Below are 19,116 nucleotides of genomic sequence, written 5' to 3' on the forward strand. Positions count from 1 at the left end.
CATGATGGTGAAAGTTTTGGATGATGGTAACGAGTCAGAAGCCTTCCCAGTGATGAACGGTGTGAAGCAAGGATGCGTTCTCGCCCCTACACTCTTCAGCATGGTCTTCTCTGCTATGCTGACTGATGCCTTCCGCGATTGTCAGGATGGTATACACGTCAGGTACAGGACTGGTGGTGGGCTATTCAACCTCCGGCGTCTGCAGGCTGTTACAAAGGTAAAGGAGACCGTCATCAGAGACCTCTTATTTGCTGATGATTACACCCTCAACGCCGGCACAGAGCAGAAGATGCAGCGAGAAATGGACTGCTTCTCACGAACCTGTGACAACCTTGGACTTACAATCAGCACCAAAAAGACCGAAGTTATGTACCAGCCCGTACCTGGAAAGCCCTACCAGGAACCACACATCACAGTAAAGGGGCAGAAGCTACTGGCAGTCGACAGCTTTACTTATCTGGGCAGTACTCTATCACGAGCGGTGAACATAGATGCAGAGATCAGCAACAGAATTGCCAAAGCCAGTGCCACCTTTGGGAGACTCCGTGAGAATGTATGGGAGCGGAGAGGACTCAGCCTTACCACCAAGCTGAAGGTCTACCGAGCAGTGATTCTTACCATCCTCCTCTATGCCAACGAGACCTGGACTGTCTACAGCAGACACGCTAAACAGCTCAACCACTTCCACTTGAGCTGCCTCCGCAGACTTCTCCGCGTACGATGGCAGGACGAAGTCCCAGACACGGAGCTCCTGGAGCAGACTAGCACCCACAGCGTCTACACCCTCCTACAGAAAGCCCAAGCCAGATGGGCTGGCCGTGTTGTCAGGATGTCTGACAGTCGACTACCAAAACAGCTGCTGTATGGAGAGCTGTGCCAGGGTGAGCGCTCAGATGGAGGGCAGAAGAAACGTTTCAAAGACTGCCTCAAAGTGTCCCTCAAAGACCTCAACATCAAGCTGGGAATCGCTTGCTCTGGACCGCCCAACCTGGTGGAGCAGGACCACTAAAGGAGCGTATGCAGCAGAAATCAGACGCAACGCAGAGGCTCAGAGGAAATGCAAGGCTCGAGCTACCTCCACTTCCACTGCAGTACCTACCCTCGTGTGTCCCACATGTGGGCGAGCTTTCAGGGCCTGGATTGGCCTCACCAGTCACCTCCGGACCCACGGTCACAAACCCTCCACCTGACAGAAGTCGTGGTCGTCTTCAACTCCGAAGGACGAACAACAACAACATTCATATTACATCATCTACTTGCAAACCTGTTGGCTCATCCTCAGCTCTATCATCCTGGTTCCCAATCCCCTGCCATATTAGTTTAAACCACTGCCAACAGCTCTAGCAAACCTGCCTGCAAGGATATTGGCCCCCCTTGGATTCAGGTGCAACCCGTCCCTTTTGTACAGGTCACACCTGCCCCAGAAGAGGTCTCAAATGATCCAGAAATCTGAAACCCTGCTGCAGCTCAAATTTTTTAGCCATGCATTTATCTGCCACCTCATTCTATTGCTATCCTCACTGTTGTGTGGCACAGGCAGCAATCCTGAGATTACTATTCTGTTTTTAGGACCTCCTTCCTTTTTCTCCCTATGTTGTTGGTACCAATATGTATCATGACCTCTGGCTAGTTATCCTCCTTTTTCAGGATATTGTGGACGCATTCAGAGACATCATGGACCCTGATACCTGGGAAGCAAACTGCCATCTATGTTTCCTTTTCGCATCCACAGAACCACCTATCTGTCCCTTAAATATAGAGTTCTTTATTGCTGCTGCCATCCTCTTCAGTTTCCTGCCCTTCTGAGCCACAGAACCAGACTCATTGCCAGAGGCACAGCCACTGTTGCTTCCTCCAGGTAGGTTGTCTTCCCCAACAGTATTCAAAATGGAGTACTTATTGTTAAGAGGGTGGCCACTGGGGTGCTCTCCACTATGTGACACTCTCCCTCCTCTCTCCTAACATTTACCCATTTATCTGTCTCCTGTAGGTGACTGCCACCCTGAAACTTCTGTCTATCACCTCTCACTTTCCCTAACAAGCCGAAGGTCATCAAGCTGCCGTCCAGTTTTGTAACACAGTCTCTAAGTCTGTACCTCGATGCACCTGGTGCAGGTGTTGGCCATCGGGGAGGCTAGAAGTCTCCTGGAAATCCCACATCTGATACCCTGAACAGAACACTGGCTCTGTAGACATATCCCATTTTCTCTCAAAAGTTAATTCAGAAAAAGAAATAAGAAATAAGGAATGAATTTACCTACTTACCTTGCCTCTGCCTGTTCTCGCTGAAGCCCTGCTGAGTCAAAGCCTTACTACTCTGACTCAGACCACTCCGACGATGGCCGGTCCCACAATGACTGCTTCACTAGAATGTACCCCCCTTTTAAGAGACTGGGTTTTTAAAGTTCTTCACCGGACTTGCACAGGAATGCTTCTGTTGTATCTGCGCGGTACTCTAATCAATGACTCCCGCTGAAAAAACTTCCTGCTTTTTAAACCTCTTCACCGGACCTGCGTGAGAATGCTTCTGTTGTTTCTGCGCAGTACTCCAGTCAACAACCCATATTGAAAGGTGTGTGAATTGATAGTTAATTGAGCATTGTACCATCCCCTCTAGTTCATAGGTGAGTTGGACACTTGGGAAGAAGAAAAAATGAAGCTAATTGTTTCACAGGGCCGTTCTGATTGGAAAGTAAAAATCAGTAACATTCAGGAATGGTAAAAGTATGAAAGCAAAGCTAAATCCTGTGAGAAGGCTGCATGTTAGCCATCCTATGAAGCAAGTTCTGTATTGGGCAAATTATTCTACAGGTACTGATTAGCAGAGGCAATTCAGTTCAGCAAATCTAAAAGTGTTGTTTAGTAATTACTTTATAATATCTTACAGAAATGAGGACCAATCCATTTATTCGTTCACCTAATGAAAGGCTTGATTTTTCTCAATTCAAAAGCACTTTTCACAATTACAATTGTGTTACAACCAGTGAAGCCATTACAATTTCAGCGTAGGAAATGTAACTACCAATTTGCCCCCAGTAATATTCCTTTTATTGAAGATTGAAGATGCATTTGAAAGGTAAATGTTGGGGTGGGGATAATTCCCTTAATATAGTATCGTGGAACTGTTTATGTTCTAGAGGGCCTTCCTTACAGGTACTGATTAGCAGAGGCAATTCAGTTCAGCAAATCTAAAAGTGTTATTTAGTAATTACTTTATAATATCCAGCGTACATCTAGCTGTACATTAGACAGGTCAGGGGAACGTTGCTGACAAGCACACACAGAATCTATGAGCACATGTAGCACATGAGCAAAGTGCATCTGCAGAAAGGAAGCCTTCCGTATAATGACACTCCTTACAAAATATGTTAAGCATATTTTATGAAAGGACATTATTTATGCAGAATGTTTAACAAAAATGGGATTACACTTTATGTATCTTGGAATATTTACATGATCAGTATTTATGTACAAAGTTTCTATTGCTGTATATAATTTATAATAAGGATAATGTTCATTGGGAAGATAAAATGTGAAAGTGTTTTGATAAAGAGATTGAGCAGCAGAGAGAGCATACTGATAGAATTCAGGTCTGCATTTAGAAGATACACAAGTCCCCTGGTCCTGATGGAATGCATCCCAGGGTACTGAAAGAATGGCTGAGGCTTTGGTGATAATTTACCAAAATCCTCTGGACTCAGGGCAGGTCTGGGCGGATTGCAAGAAGGTGAATGTCTCATCACTGTTCAAAAATGGATGTAGGCAAAAGGCAGGTTAGTTTAACATCTGTAGTTGGGAAAATGCTTGAAGCTATCATTAAAGAAGAAACAGTGAAGCATCTGGAAAGAAATGGATCCAGCAGGCAGACGCAGTATGGATTCAGCAAAGACAGGTCCTGTTTGACAAACTTACTGGAGTCCTTTGCGGATATAATGAGTGCAGTGGGTAAAGGGGAACAGATAGATGTTATTTACTTGGGTTTATTTGACTAGGCATTCGATAAGGTGCCACATGGATAACCATGAGATAAGGATGCATAGAGTTGGGTGTGATGTATTAGTATGGATAGAGGATTGATTAACCAATAGAAAGCAGAGTAGGAATACATGGGTTGACAATCAGTGGTGAGCGGTGTGCCACAGGGGTTGTGCTGGGCCCACAACTGTTTATGATGTGCATTAATGATCTGGAAGAGAAAACAGAGTGTAGTGCAATTAAGTTTGCTGATGACACTAAACTGAGTGGAAAAGCAAATTATGCAGAGGATACAGAGAGTCTGCAGAGAGAGATATAGATAGGTTCAGTGAGTGGACAAGGGTCTGGCAGATGGAGTACAATGTTGGTACTTCAGTTTGGAAGGTAAAATGGAAGAGCAGATAATTATTTAAATGGTGAAAGATTGCAGCACGCTGCTGTGCAGAGGGACCTGGGAATGCTTGTGCATGAATCACAAAAGGTTGGTTTGCAGGTGCAGCAGGCTATCAAGAAGGCAAATGGAATGTTGGTCTTCATTGCTAGAGGGATTGAATTTAAGAGCAGGGAGGTCATGCTGCAACTGCACAGGGTACTGGTGAGGCTGCATCTGGTACAGTTCTGGTCTCCTTACTTGAGGAAGGATGTACTGGCTTTGGAGGCGGTGCAGAGGAGATTCATCAGGTTAATTCCAGAGATGAGGGGGTTAGACTATGAGGAGAGATTGAGGAGCCTGGGACTGTACTCGCTGGAATTCAGAAGAATGAGAGGAGATCTTATAGAAACATACAAAATTATGAAAGGGATAGATAAGATATTGTTTCCACTGGTTGGTGAGACTAGGACTAGGGGACATTGCCTCAAGATTCAGGGGAGTAAATTTAGGGTGGAGATGAGGAGGAACTGCTTTTCCCAGAGAGTGGAAATCTCTGCCCAGTGGAGGCTACCTCAGTAAATTTATTTCAGATAAGGTTGGATAGATTTTTGCATAGCAGGGGAATTAAGGGTTATGGGGGAAAAGGCAGGTAGGTTGAGATAAGTCCATGGCCAGATCAGCTTTGATCTTATTGAATGACAGAGCAGGCTCGATGGGCCAGATGGCCTACTCCTGCTCCTATTTTTCATGTTCTTATGTCCTTAATTGAAACATATAAAATGCTGAGGGATTTGCATAGGGTGCATTTGAAAAAGATCTTTCCTCTTAGGGGAGATTCCAAAATTAAGGATCATGGTTTAGAGATAAAGTGTCACTCACTTAAGGTAAAAGCAAAGTGAAATTTTCTCTCAAAGTTTTGGAATTCTTTCAAAAGAGCAGTAGAAGCAGGTAGTTTGAATATGTTTCTGGCAGGGTTAGATTGATACTTCACAAGCAAGGGGTGATAGGTTACCATGTGTTAATAGAAATACTGTACACCATGATCTGATTAAATAATTTGAAGGACCATATGACCTACTGCTACTGCATGGTTGTTTGGAAACATCCTGGATCAGTAAGAGAGATATCAGTAATGGAAAATAAAGAAAAACAAAGCATACAGTAGATATTCAGTAATGGATGGTAAAAATTAACATGAAGATGTTGTATGTAAAATGAAATAAGCAACGAAAATAAAAGGACCAATCCAACTCTGTTTATTAGTCTGTCAATTGAAAATCACCTCATTCATTGTTAATATATCATAGTTGCTGTATGTGAAATTGATGAATTTAATTTTATTTTATTTATGTCTTTGCTACAGCAATTAAAACATAATAACTTAGTGAACCTTCTTGAAGTATTCAGAAAAACACGTGAATTGCATCTCGTGCATGAGTACGGTACTATGATCACACTGTATTAAATGAGCTGGAGAGGTATCCCAGAGGGTAAGCATTCAAACTAAGCTGCCATTTTGACTGTCAAGATTTTACTCAGTTGAGCACGATCTGAATATTGAAGAAGAAATTTTATGAAACTGATTGAATCCTCGATATAATTAAAATACATTTTCCATTTGCAGTCTTTCAACAGAAAACTATTAAGATCTTTGTTAGTGTATGCTTCTGTCTTCGTACAGATAATATCAGGTGTTAAACTTTCCAGCTGCGTGCTTTAAAGCATTTATTACATTGATGCTAAAATCTTAACTGGCTGTCTACTGATCTGGATCTTCAAGTGGTCTTGATGTTCTTTTTAAAAGTGATGATAATTTCTGCCTGCATTATCTCATCAGGTAGTGAGTTCAAGATGCCCCATTAATTGTTAATCAGTAAAACATTTTTCCTTAATCACCCTGTATTTGTTCTACCAATTAGTTTAAATCCTAATGCCCTAATAATTATCTTCTTTGCTAAAGGAAACAGACCATTCCAGTTTTCCCTATCTAGGCCTCTCAAAGTTTTATACACATAAGTTAACCATCTCTCTTCCACAGAAAACAGCCTCTCCTAAGCATTTTCTACTCATAATTCATAATGCTGAAAACGGAGAAACCAGCTGAGAGGACCATCACAGTGTGGCCTAATGAGGCAATCTCTGTGCTTCAGGACTTTTGAACAGAATAACTAGCATAATGTTCAGAGGAGAAGACACAGACCTTGAGGAATATGCCTCATCTGTCACTGGCTACGTCAGACAGTGTCTGCCAAAGTTGGTACCTCAGGAACGGTCATCTCACGGCCCAGCTAGAAGCACTGGCTAAACGTGGAAGTGTGCTCCCTACTAATAGCCTGGTGCACTGCCTTCAAGTCTGGAGACAGAGCAGCTCTCACAGCAGCCAGGAGAAACCTCACCTTCAGCATCAAGAGGGCAAAGACCTATTCTCCAAAAAATTCCCAAACACCTGCCTGATAACACACCCCAGGGTATGTGGCTGGGCATCAAAAGCATTACTGACTATGCAAGCAGCAGACGTGAGAAGGACTGCAGAGAGCGAACCCTGTCAGACAGCTTCCCAGTCCGAGTACTCAGCTCACCGACGCTTTCACAGACATCTTCAACACCTCTCATCCAGGCCACTGTGCCCACATGCTTCAAATCAGCCTCAGTCATCCCTTTACCGAGGATCGCTACAGCTGCAGAACGAAACAACTACTGCTCAGTGGCACTAATGCCAATCATCATGAAGTGCTTTGAATGGCTGATAATAGCATGTATCAAAAACTCCATCCCTGCCCCATGCTGTTTCTGGATTTCAGTTCACCATTTAACACTATTGTCCCACAGACCTTGGTCAGCAAACACCACTGTGCAACTGGGAGTTGGACTTCCTAATTAACATAGTCAGGATGCACAACTGCTCCTCCCTCCCCATCACCCTCAACATAGGCACCCCAGGGCTGTGTGCTGAGCCCACTGCTGTACACAGTGCTCACACGTGTCTGCACGGCCAAGCACCTGAGTAATCACATTGTCAAATTCGCTGAAGACTCACCAGTGGTGGGACTCATCACCAACAATGATGAGGCGGCCTACAGAGAGGCGGTGGAAGAGCTCAAGGCCTGGTTCCAAGCAAATAACCTCTTCCTCAATGCCAACAAGTCAAGGGAGCTGTTTATTGACTTCACACCCCTTTTTGCATTGGCCTCATAGCAGTGGAATCTGAGCAGTTTCAAACTTCTGAGATTGCATATCTTGCACAATCTCTCATGGTCCCAGAACACATCCTTACACAATCAGGAAAGTTCACCAATGCCTCTACTTTCTGAGGAGGCTGAAGAGAGCTGGACTCTGCACATCCAGACTCATAAACTTCTACAAGTGCTGCATCATTGCCTGGGATGGAAATTGTGCTGTGGCAGGCAAGAGGCTCCACAACAGATAGTCACAACTGCCCAATGAATTACTGGCACCAGCCCACCTGCCGTCAAGGACATATATGCAGAAAGGTGCCAGTAACATCATGAGGGACCCACCCACCCTATTCATGGACTTTTGTCCAAATCCTATCAGGGAGGAGGCTACATAGCATGCACACTAGGACTTCCAGACTCAAAAACAGTTACTTTCCCCAAGCAGTAAGGCTGATCAACACCTCCACCCGTTAATCCACTCCTCCACATCCCCAACCACTACTACTTTATCATTTTCTATCATTCACCTTATGTGCAGACACTCCTGTGCCTAGTGTCACATTATGGATATACAATCAATCTATATATATACTATCTTATGTATTTATATTTATTGTGTTTTTTATTATTGTTTTCTTTATCTTATTGTGTATTTTTTGTGCTGCATCACATCTAGAGTAGCAATTATTTTGTTCTCCTTTACACTTGTGTACTGGGAATGATATTAAACAATCCTGAATCTTGGACAATCTTAACCATAAACAAAAGCAACCTTAGCTAGCTGCCCTCTACATTTAGGGATCGGTGGGCTTCGTAACATTCTGTGTATCTCCATAGAAGCTCTTTGTAGTCATTATTGTATCCTCTTTTGCTTCTTCCTAACAGTTAAGCAAGAATTTTGCATCACCTATCTCATTTGTCATAATTTATGCAATAGGTAACATAGAAAGTGAAAGTAAAGATGACATTGAAGGTGAGAAGTGTTCCCTTTTCATTATCACTTTAGGTTAGGATGACTGGCAAACACGTTATATTCTGCACCTTGTATTCTCTGGTACTTCATAAGGATTTCTGTAGAGATTGGCTTTGGCATGATACTATGCACTGCATTGAATCTAGGGCATGCATCTTCCTTTTACCAGATTACCAAGCAAAAACAAATTGGTTATCTTCTTATGCCAAAATAATTTCCTTGTAAAATATAGTGAACCCCTTTGTTATGGCAGTTTGGGTAATGGAAATTCACCCTTAGGGAGTTCACAAACCACTACCATAAAATTTGAAACAATTTGATAAAAATGTACTCTTACAGAATTTGCGAAAAGAAACTAAACAAACACAATATAAAAAAACAACGAATTTTGTCATTTTTTTCAAGGGTTTGTGTAAAAAGTCATGATATAGGTGGTTTTCTAGGCATGTAACCCTTCATAATGTGGGGTGTACTGTATGTTAAATTCTAGTGGCCTTTTACCAAGTACTAAATACAATACCATATCTCAAAAATTTCAATAGTGATGTGAATTGTGTTAAGGGCAAATTTCCATTACTCAAATTGGCATAATCTGGGATACACTTTATGGTTTAAAACCACCTTCTGGTTGGACCAGTTAGTACAACTTCAGGCTTGTTGTAGGCTTGTGTTTAAGCTGGGGTCTACAAAAAACCTCGGCATGATTTATGTTGTCCATTAGTTATATAAATCACCAGGACCAAAATGAGAAAAATACCTAAACCAGGATTGAGAATACTTAAAAATCAAGCAAATGGTAGGAGAAAACGGTTTAATTTCCATTGATATTCATGAAAATGAAAGATAGTTCTGCAATGTAAAAAGTAACAAAGATTCAAAATTCTTCCACTATTCTTCATGCACTGCTTGAGGAATTCAAAAGGTCAGGTACATCTTTAGAGGAAAAGGGATATTGAGACCCTGCCACATCCTGCACTATTCATTATTTCTCTCCCGTTTTCCCTTCTCCGTCTCCTGTTTAGTAACTTCCAGTTCCTCCTTTATCGCTTGCTTCTTTGCTTTCCCTTTCACACCAACTGCTTTTCCTTTTCCTGTCCTTGAGAACTATAAGTTTGTTCATATTGCACAATGCTGTTGAGCACAATATAGATGAATATTTTTGTGCATAAATTATGAAAATGCAGTGAAGCTGCATGATGTACTAGCACGTGAAGTGTAGTGCCTTGTATAGACCATCAATTTATCAATATTTATTTATCTGAACTATGGCCAATCTCAACACTCTCTTTGTGACAATATCCACCAGTCTCTTTCATCACATGGCTTTGGAACGGTCTAAATACAACACTAGTATTATTACTTTCATTCATCAATATTGAGTCTTTACACAAAGACACGCTGCAGCAAAGGTTTTGAGTTGATCAATAACAAAACAAAAGAGATAAAAACAGCACCTGGTCTCATGAAAGCTCCTCTTAATTTACAAAGATCAGTTAGGTTAAATCAGGGGTGGGCAAACTTTTTGACTTGTGGGCCACAAAGGGTTCTAAAATTTGACAGGGGGGCTGGACCAGGAGCAGATGGATGGAGTGTTTTGGTAATACACGTCATAAGAGAAAATAAAATATCATGGGATATGTAGAAAACATGTGCTTTAATTTCAATTGAAAATGAACAAATGCATTACAACAAAATATCTGTCTTTGAAGTCCCATGGTATTTAGCTATTTATTGAAATGACTTTTAAAACACTGAAAATTAAATGAATAAAATACAACTTTTTTTAATAGTAACAGTTATTATTTTAAAGCACTGAAAATTCTGTTATCTTCAAGATATTATCATCATCACTCTCCTCCTGACTGTCTTTATTTCAAAAACGGTAGGAGATGCAGGTCTACTTGTCCTGCTCCTTCTTATTCAATTGTCCCCTGTGCCAAAACTCAACAACGACCAGCACAAGGACAGAACAGTGACAGCGCACCAGTATGCGGAGCGCGTTATTTGATCTGGAGCGCATTTTTTATTTTGAGAACGTACGTGCACCTGCGCACTACTCATGTCCATCACTTAACAGAAATGACATGTAACATGTAAGGCTTATTGAAAAAAATATTTTCAAATGTATTTTTTACATAACACAACGAAGAAACTTATTTTTAATTTCAGTGGGAACAGTGTTGTTGGTCTCCGTTTTTAGCCAGCGCATCAAAGTCTGGATTTAGTTTTGTTGTGGCGAAAACGCCAGAATTGCGGGGAAAAAAACGTTAATAAGGTTTATTAATATAATTTCATCAAGTTCTGTGGGCCAGATTAAAAAGCTTAATAGGCCGCATATGGCCCCCGGGCCGTAGTTTGCCCATGCCTGGGTTAAATGATCCATTAGGATTTCTTGGGCCAAAAAAAATGATAACACTGCAACTCCAGGCAGAGGACTATTTGGTTGTGCTGAGCACAGCAGGAAGACCTGGAAAGTGACAACAAATTCAATAGTTACTACAACTGACAACTTACCATTAAGTTGTTAATGAACAGTAGTTCATCAGTGACTCGTGGATTGAGCAGCAGAATATGACACAGTCTGTCAATCCTCAGTCCTGGCAGACAGGTCCTTACTCCTGTTCCATTGAAATGTTGAATCTAGCCACAATAATATGGTGAAGGTCACAGCAGACAACTGTCCACATTATGGGGCTCTTGGAGATAGCAAACCAATGGATTTTCTTACATCTTTTAAAAAAAATAAAGTTTGAAGACGTGTCTGTGAACCTCTTATAATTTGTTGGGAAATTTGAGTATAGTGCCTCTAAGAATCCTAGACTATGATTTTTGAGATGCCTTTAAATGACCTAGTATTAAAAGATAGCTGCTGTTCATCATTTAACCCTCTCATTGACTGGTGACAGGCAACTCCTTTTCAATTTCCACAAAAGCAGATGGCCCTGGAGAATTGTATGTTATATTACAGTAAAACCTTTCATGGTCCTTGATGTGATATGCTATCTTCCCCTGCCTTCTGATTCTAAGTTTATTCTGAAAAATATTCAGTTGTTAGAACATGGTCCTTGCTGGCAAATCTGGCTTTTATTGCTCACCCCAGTTTCCCTTGAAAAGTAATAGTGAAGCTTCTTTTTAAACTGCTCCAGGAGGGGCAAGTTTTTACTCAGAGAGTAACACATCCTAGTATAGTGGTAGAGGCTTTTAAGAGACGTTTAGATGAAAGAAAGATGGAAGAATATGGACATGGTGTAGGTAGGAGGGATTAGTGTTTGGGTGTTCTTGATTTGCTTTTTAACTGGTTTGACGTAACATTGTGGGCTGAATGTTTTATTTTCTTGTGAAGGTTCTCCCACAATACAGTTAGGGTAGGGCTTTTCGAAGTTTAGACCCAGCAGTGATGAAGGAATACATATTTCTATGTCAGGATGGTGTGTGTGACCTGGACTGGAATCTACAGATGGTTAGGTCCCTTGCACTTGCTGCCTTCTTGTCAGAATAGTCTAGGTGAATAATTTCATGGATTGAGTACACTACAAACACATTGTACCTGTAGTGAAGGCAATGAAAGTTTAGAATAGTGGATATGGCGACAATGGTGACAATTAAGTGGGTTGTTTTGTTCTTGATGTTAGTGATCTCTTTGGGTGGTATTTAGGCTGCATTTTTTTATTCAAGTGGAAAATATTTCATTATGATTCAGATGTGTGTCTTATAGATGATGAACAGCTCCAGTGTTTGATGTGTTCTTACAGCCACACTGTTTATATGGACAGTGGTGACCCCCAGCATCTGCTACGAGAGGATCTTATTGATGAAGGTTATACCATTGAAAATCGAGTCAGTGGCTAGACTCTGTCTTGTTAAGAAAGTCATTGACTGGTAATTGCATGGCATAACTCTTGCTTGCCACTTATTAGTTCAGGCCTAAATATTGTCTAGGTTTTACTGCATGCGGGAAAAGACATTTTCATTTGCTGAGGAATTATGAATGAAATTAAATATTGTAATAATATTGAACATTCCTATTTCAATTGCTAGGACAGAAGGGAGGTTATCAATGAGGTAGCTGAAGATGGTTGAGCTGAAGACGCTGCAAGTTATTAAGTTCAAGTTTATAGTCGTGGGCATACATAGCCAGGGTATAAAGTACTTTTTGCAGGAGCAACACAGAAATAAATTATGTTTAGGTGCCCTGATGAATTTCTGCAGTAACCTACCATGGCTGGAATGATTGATATCCTGCTATCACAGCCATACTCCTTTACACAAGAGGAACTGGAATTGATTTATTATTGTCACATGCACCGAGAAACTGAAAACCTTTTGTCTGCACTATCCAGACGGATCATAGAACATAGAACGCTGCAGCACGATACAGGCCCTTTGGCCCACGATATTGTGATGACCTTTTAACCCAATTTAAGATCAATAACCCCTTCCTCCACATAGTCTTATGTGTATCTAAGAGTCTCTTAATTAATAATCCTCAAGGCCTGACCTAGTCTATTCTTGGACCTGTTGGGAAGCTAGAGAAGAAATTGTGGAGGTCCTTGTAAGAGATTTTTGCTTCATCTCTGCCACAAGTGAGAGATTCTGGAGGACCGGAGAGTGGCTAATGTGGTTTATTGTTTAAAAAGTGTAGCAAACATGAGCCATCAAACTAGTGAGTCTGACATTGGTGGTGGGTAAATTGCTAGAGGGGATTCTGAGGGACAGGATCTACCAACGTTTGGAGAAACAGGGTCTGACCTGGCATAGTTAGCATGGCTTTGAGCATGGCAAGTTATGTCTGAAAAATTTCTTGGTGTTTTCCAAGGAGGAAACCAAGAGGGTAGTTGAGGGTAGGCCAGTGGATATTGTTTACATGGACTAAGGCAAGGCCTTTGTCAAGGTCCCTTATGGCACCCACTATAATCAAAATCCCACCCAACCTCAGCATTTCTCTTCCACTGGGCAGAAGATACAAAAGCATGAAAAGATGCACCATCAAGCTCAAGGACAGCTTCTCGCCTGTGTTGCAAGACTACTGAACAGACTCCTTGCATATTATTGTCTGCCTGCACTAGACACTTCATTATGCGTTCTGTTAATTGTTTTTCCTTACACTACTTTGATGCACACTGTTGTAATGAAATGATCTATACGGAATGCATGTAAAACAAAGATTTTTTCTGTACCTTGGTACGTGTGCCAATAATAAAGTTCAAATTCAACGTTCAAAATAATTTATTATCAAGTACATGTATGTCACCATTTACTACCATGAGATTCATTTTCTTGCAGGTATTCACAGTAAATGCAAAGAAACACAATAGAATCAATAACAAACTACACACTAAGGCAGACAAGCAACCAAAGTGCAAAAGGCAGCAAATTGTGCCAATACAAAAAGAAAAGTAAAATAATAATAATAATAATAATAATAATAATATATAAATAAGTAATAAATAATAGTATGAATAATAAGCCAATTCAAATTGTCATGAACTAAGATAATTTTTGTCTGAGATTTAAAAAGTCATGGATTACTGGGACACCTGGGTAACAAAACTTGCAATTTTCAATGGTAACTTGCCTTGTTGAGTTCCTTTCTCTTTGACCAAGTCTTTGATTATGTGTGTAAGTATGGGGGTTCCAATGTAATTCAGTGTCAAATTTTATTTAATCATACACGTGTGAAAAACTTAATATGTTTTATTACATTAAGGGCATAAACATAGAAGATACAATTGCTGATCCTAAAGATGTCAAATATCTCTTTGACAGAGAAGCAGTTTCAGCGACAGGTTACTATCGATGCAATGCTCCTCTGACAGGATGAAGAGGTCAATACTCCCCAATGCCATTAGGCTTTACAATTCTACCGCCAGGACTTAAGAACTTTTTAAAAGCTATTATTAATGCTTTTTGAGATAGTGATTTAGATGCATATCATATTTTTTACTGAGTTAAGTATTGTATGTAATTAGTTTTGCTACAACAAGTGTATGGGACATTGGAAAAAAAGTTGAATTTCCCCATGGGGATGAATAAAGTATCTATCTATCTATCTATCTATCTATCTATCTTTGGTTTAGGTTACCAGAAGTCATGGTTAAAACATTATGTGGCAAATCCTTCAAGCTGTTAGCTTTTGTTATAAACACAATGTAAGTCACTATTATATTGACATTATTATTGTCAGATAATCATTCTGTTTCTTGCAGTATACTGGATGGGCTTGTGTTACATGTAAGTCTTAGAGAAGTGAGTTTAAGAGCCGAAAGGTAATGTTGCAGCTATATAGGACCCTGGTCAGACCCCACTTGGAGTATTGTGCTCAATTCTGGTTGCCTCAGAGATTTACAAGGATGTTGCCTGGATTGGGGAGCATGCCTTATGAGAATAGGTTGAGTGAACTCATCCTTTTCTCCTTGGAGCGATGGAGGATGAGAGGTGACCTGATAAAGGTGTATAAGATGATGAGGGGCATTGATCGTGTGGATAGTCAGAGGCTTTTTCCCAGGGTTGAAATGGCTAGCACAAGAGGGCATAGTTTTAAGGTGCTTGGAAGGAGGTACAGAGGAGATGTCAAGGTAAGTTTTTTACTCAGAGAATGGTGAATGCATGCAATGGGCTGCTGGCAGCAGTGGTGGAGGCAGAAACAATAGGGTCTTTTAAGAGACTCCTGGATGGATACATGGAGCTTAGAAAAATAGAGGGCTATGGGTAAGCCTAGGTAGTTCTAAGGTAGGGACATGTTCGGCACAGCTTTGTGGGCTGAAGGGCCTGTATTGTGCTGTAGGTTTTCTATGTTTCTAAACCTATTGGTCCTACAAAGTGTCAGCTGTTTTATTTCCAGACAGAGCTGTATGTTGACAGTTGTGAATATCATTAATAGAAAATTTATTTTATAGATTATAATTGTGCTATTTTCCAATAATTTTAATATTAAGAGGAACTTATTTAGTGCAATAAACTATTTTCATTGTTGAGTTAAAGTTTAATGTTTCTTCCAGTATGTTCATTGAGATGTCAAGCCAGAAAACATTCTGATTACTAAACAAGGGATTATCAAGCTATGTGACTTTGGATTTGCCCGAATGCTTAGTAAGTTGTACTTCACATTGAATGTTTTGATTAAAAAAACATTCTAAATGAATTCAATATTATATGGAAAACAATTTAACTTTCCCCCTAAATTTCTATCCCTTATTACCTCTTCACATGTGAATATTTTTTTCCTATTTTAAGATAAGTCTTCATCTTGTACAATTATAATATGAGTCTGATAGGTATAGGCATTTCAGCCAATTAAATCCTTGCCTAATGTTTAAATATTTGCCTTTTGCCAAACACTTTAGGAAATTAACACATAGAACTAGACTTTCTAATCTCCAAGTCATGGATTGGCTTGTACAAAGGAGCAGTTCATTGATCTGTAGCTTCCATTACTTTGGATCAAAGCAGTAGTATGAAACAAGGTACTTACAAAAAAATAACAAAAATAAAGTTACCGACAATAAATCCAACATTTTTATGAACTGAACAAGAATTTAGTGGTTACCTGCAAACAATCTATAGTCAAATTATTTCCAAATATGTTCACATATAAATGTATTATGTGTGATTTTTAAAAAATCTCCTTGTCTTCATGTCATATCACATATGGAGCCATTGACAATAAATTGTCCAATGTGTAAACATATGTATTGAATCATTCTGCATGAATCCCCATTAGTTTTAACCAAGGCCCTGTGAGTGATTCTTATAGAACATAGAACATAGAATAGTACAGCACATTACAGGCCCTTCGGCCCACAATGTTGTGCCAACCCTCAAACCCTGCCTCCCATATAACCCCCCACCTTAAATTCCTCCATATACCTGTCTAGAAGTCTCTTAAATTTCACTAGTGTATCTGTCTCCACCACTGACTCAGGCAGTGCATTCCACGCACCAACCACTCTCTGAGTAAAAAATCTTCCTCTAATATCCCCCTTGAACTTCCCTCCCCTTACCTTAAAGCCATGTCCTCTTATACTGAGCAGTGGTGCCCTGGGGAAGAGGCGCTGGCTGTCCACTCTGTCTCTTCCTCTTAATATCTTGTACATCTCTATTATGTCTCCTCTCATCCTCCTTCTCTCCAAAGAGTAAAGCCCTAGCTCCCTTAATCTCTGATCATAATCCATACTCTCTAAACCAGGCAGCATCCTAGTAAATCTCCTCTGTACCCTTTCCAATGCTTCCACATCCTTCCTATACTGAGGTGACCAGAACTGGACACAGTACTCCAAGTGTGGCCTAACTGGAGTTTTATAGAGCTGTATCATTACATCGCGTCGCTTAAACTCTATCCCTCGACTTATGAAAGCTAACACCCCACAAGCTTTCTTAACTACCCTATTTACTTGTGAGGCAACTTTCAGGGATCTGTGGACATGTACCCCCAGATCCCTCTGCTCCTCCACACTACCAATAATCCTGCCATTTACTTTGTACTCTGCCTTGGAGTTTGTCCTTCCAAAGTGTACCACCTCACACTTCTCTGGGTTGAACTCCATCTGCCACTTCTCAGCCCACTTCTGCATCCTATCAATGTCTCTTTGCAATCTTCGACAATCCTCTACACTATCTACAACACCACCAACCTTTGTGTCGTCTGCAAACTTGCCAACCCACCTTTCTACTCCCACATCCAGGTTGTTAATAAAAATCACAAAAAGTAGAGGTCCTAGAACAGATCCTTGTGGGCACCACTAGTCACAACCCTCCAATCTGAATGTACTCCCCCCACCACGACCCTCTGCCTTCTGCAGGCAAGTCAATTCTGAATCCACCTGGCCAAACTTCCCTGGATCCCACGCTTTCTGACTTTCTGAATAAGCCTACCATGTGGAAACTTGTCAAATGCCTTACTAAGATCCATGTAGATCACATCCACTGCACTACCCTCATCTATATGCCTGGTCCCCTCCTCAAAGAACTCTATCAGGCTTGTTAGGCACAATCTGCCCTTCACAAAGCCATGCTGATTGTCCCTGATCAGACCATGATTCTCTAAATGCCCATAGATCCTATCTCTAAGAATCTTTTCCAACAGCTTTCCCACCACAGACGTAAGGCTCACTGGTCTGTAATTACCCGGACTATCCCTACTACCTTTTTTGAACAAGGGGACAACATTCGCCTCTCTCCAATCCTCCAGTACCATTCCTGTGGACAACGAGGACATAAAGATCTTAGCCAGAGGTTCAGCAATCTCTTCCTTCGCCTCGTGGAGCGGCCTGGGGAATATTCCGTCAGGCCTCGGGGACTTATCCATCCTAATGTATTTTAACAACTCCAACACCTCCTCTCCCTTAATATCAACATGCTCCAGAACATCAACCTCACTCATATTGTCATCACCATCATCAAGTTCCCTCTCAGTGGTGAATACCGAAGAGAAGTATTCATTGAGGACCTCGCTCACTTCCACAGCCTCCAGGCACATCTTCCCACTTTTATCTCTAATCGGTCCTACCTTCACTCCTGTCATCCTTTTGTTCTTCACATCATTGAAGACTGCCTTGGGGTTTTCCTTTACCCTACTCACCAAGGCCTTCTCATGCCCCCTTCTTGGTCTTCTCAGCCCCTTCTTAAGCTCCTTTCTTGCTACCCTATATTCCTCAATAGACCCATCTGATCCTAAACCTCATGTATGCTGCCTTCTTCCACCTGACTAGATTTTCCACCTCACTTGTCACCCATGGTCCCTTCACCCTACCATTCTTTATCTTCCTCACCGGGACAAATTTATCCCTAACATCCTGCAAGAGATCCTTAAACGTCGACCACATGTCCATAGTACATTTCACTGCAAAAACATCATCCCAATTCACACCCGCAAGTTCTAGCCTTATAGCCTCATAATTTGCCCTTCCCCAATTAAAAATTTTCCTGTCCTCTCTGATTCTATCCTTTTCCATGATAATGCTAAAGGTCAGGGAGCATTATCTTCTTCCCTCAAAATACTTTACTCATAAAACTATCAAGCTTACAATACAATATCTTCATATGTTGCCAATAAAAGTTAAAAAAAGATCACTCTACCTGCAGATGTCAAACTATCTGAAATTTATCTCTGTATATGATTCACATTAAAAGTAATGCATCAGTTTTTCCTCTCCATAAATTTCACAAACAGTCCAAGAATTTTGTGCATGAATTCCATCTTCTCCCTGTGAAATAGTTGAAAGATCTTAAGCTATTTGCCTTCTCCATAGTGCCTTTGAGAAGTATGAAGTTTTTGCACATCCCTTTGCATATGGTCCTCAATCTTGGAATGTGCCAGTCCACTATATTCAACAATACAACAGATTTTACAACATATGTCAGTGTTAATAAACCAATTCTGATTCTGACTTTGAGCTGCTCTAGGTTACACAGAGAGGACCTCAGGTCTAATGACTTTTTCATAATTGAGATGAAGCAAATTTCATCCCTCAATATGCAGGATAAAGTGTTACAATTACAGAGAAAGTGCAGTGCAGACAAACAATGAGGTACAAGGCCATAACAAGACAAATTGTGAGGTCAAGAGTCTATCTTACTGTATTAGAGGATTGTTCAATAGTTTATAACAGCAGGACAGAAAC

General features: G+C 40.8%; 1 pseudogene; it reads left to right on the plus strand.

The window, feature by feature from the left end:
* The window catches only part of LOC140730027 (cyclin-dependent kinase-like 4), a 40,515-nt pseudogene that overhangs the window by 6,550 nt on the left and 14,849 nt on the right, over positions 1-19,116 (plus strand).

Source organism: Hemitrygon akajei, chromosome 7 (assembly GCF_048418815.1).
Source record: "Hemitrygon akajei chromosome 7, sHemAka1.3, whole genome shotgun sequence".
Lineage (NCBI taxonomy): Eukaryota > Metazoa > Chordata > Chondrichthyes > Myliobatiformes > Dasyatidae > Hemitrygon > Hemitrygon akajei.